Consider the following 2,510-nt stretch of genomic DNA (forward strand, 5'->3'; position numbering starts at 1 on the left):
GGGGCAAAAGACCAAGTTAGGCATTTCACATAGAATTGGATAGATATCCATTCTAAATGAACCATGGATTAATATATTGTGAAGATATGGTGTATCCTAGTTCCAGGGTCGTCCCTAAAGTCAAGTAATCCTATAGGGATTCTTCTTGAATTCTCTTATAATGATCTTACCTACTAAATGCTAGAGGTTAAGATCAATATGTGGAATTTCAAGTTGAGTAAAAAGAAAAGTTTTGAATTTCTAATGGTGGGGGTATCTTTTCTAATTTTCTAAGACTAGTCAATAGGAAAGTCTTATGGCTAGACCTAGGCTACTAAAGAAGTTTCTAGACCTCAACCAAAAATGAGGTCAACACCCTCTTTATATGCCAAGTAGATTAGCAAGCCTTTCTTGATTAGCTACTATGGTAGATATAGGTATTTCAAATTTATATTTATTTATCTCAAGATCCATAAAGGAGACAAGTATAGTGAGATTTTCTTAATATTGTTGGACTTTTTGTCTTACCCATAACAAGAAGATCATCTGTAAAAAGTAGATGTGAGATATAAAACATTTCATTGGCCAAAGACATGCAATTTCTTAAGGAGATATCTTTTTTTAGGAGGCATGAAAGAGTATCCAAAATAACAATGAAGTGAAAGACATTAGAGGAGATGAACTATCAAATGAAATCTCTATCACAATCCATTAGAGGAGATGAACTATCAAATGATTTCCCCATTAAACATAATGGAAAAAGAAATGTTCTCAATGCAGTCTATTATTTAGTTAATAAATTTTTGAAAAATATTTTTTTTAGTGAGTCTCTTCAAAATATAACACATATTAATACTAACAGAAGGCTTTCTTAGATCAATTTTAGCACAAAAAAATCTTCACAATTTATAGAATTAAAGACTTGAATAAGTTCATTAGCAAGATTGATAATATATCATTATTTAGTGAATGTAGATTTAGCTAGGTTCACAATGAGGTGGATGTAATGACTAAAATGATTGTCAAAGATCTTGTCTATCACTTTATAAAAGTATTTTATAAGGACATGTGTCTAAAATTAAAAATAGAACTAGAACCACCTTTTTCTTGGAATAAGAGTGATAGGGCAATGTTTTACCATGTTAGGCATGTTAAAGTGTTGAAAAAAAGATGAACAACATGTAGAAACCACCCATTCTAATAAATAAATGAAAAGCTTGACAATAAAATTTTTAAGCCCTAGGAGTTTTCCTCATTAATCGTTTCAAAGGTATAAAGAATCTCTTCATCAGTGAAACGTTGAATCAGCTGAATGCTATCAAAATAGAGAATTTTGTCATCACAAGGTCTTTCTAAATGAGCAGAAGATAAAATATGAGCTGATGTAGAAATTTTGAAATAAGTCAATGATCTTTGAGGCAATCTCTTGATGATTTTTCGCACTACTAAAAGAAGTGTTACGTTCAAAAATGTAGTTGAAATTTTTTTCTCACTTTGGTAGAATTGTAAAAAAAATTAAAGTTGTCTTTCGTCATGGTAAACTAATTAATTTTAGCACTTTGTTTTACCCACTTACTATCAAGAGAAGAGGCAAGGGAATAGTTATCATGAATGAGCTTAGCTTGGGCATTAAGAGGAGGGTTAAGAGGGATTTTTCGATGAGGTAAAGAACCTTCTCTTGCTCACACTTTAGTTGATTGATTGAATTCATAAGGCAATAGTGGCATCCTTTATCAAATCCCTTTAAAAGGTGTTTTACTTCTTTCAAATTATTGCATGACACAGAAATAGAGTAGTTGTAATAGTATTTTGCCCATGTACTTTCAGTTTTATAGTGAAGATCATTAACATTTGACATGTAATTTTTAAATAAAAATTTATGTTTAACAGGTTTGATTTTCTTTTCTTGGATAGTGATAGGAGAATGATCAAAATAGAGTGGTTGAAAAATCTTATAAAATAAAGTAGGGTAGCAGACAAGTCATTCCAAATTACAGAAGACTCTCACTTGGATTATTAAGTTGAAGATTAGTCCACATAAAGGATATACTAGTGCTACGGAGCACAAGGAGACCTACTTGAAAGATGCACTCATAAAAATCATAATTTTGAATTAAGGAATGAGATTATCCCATATATATCCAAGTAAGAAAGAACACAGTTGAAATCCCCAATAACCAAAAAATTTATGTCAATGGTAGTGGACATACAAATATTGAAGACTAGAGGATTTTCCTATTGTTGGCACCCTTAGTTGCATAAACATGTAAAATATAACTTTAGACTCGCTAGAATAATCACTTATGTATAAATTATGTTATACCGGATGAAACCCAAACCACAAGGGAAACACAAATATTATTTCTGATCAAACAGAATACAACTATGACACTTGAAAACCAGAAAATAACGACAAACAGAGCAAATAACATAAAGAATAAAGAATGTCTGTGGGTGAAAATAGGGATGGAGGTTGTTATACGGTCTGTTGGCAACTTATGGAAGATTGTTGTGGCTAAGGAAAGATGTCG

The sequence above is a fragment of the Phalaenopsis equestris genome, unplaced genomic scaffold, assembly GCF_001263595.1.
Source record: "Phalaenopsis equestris unplaced genomic scaffold, ASM126359v1 Scaffold000378, whole genome shotgun sequence".
NCBI lineage: Eukaryota > Viridiplantae > Streptophyta > Magnoliopsida > Asparagales > Orchidaceae > Phalaenopsis > Phalaenopsis equestris.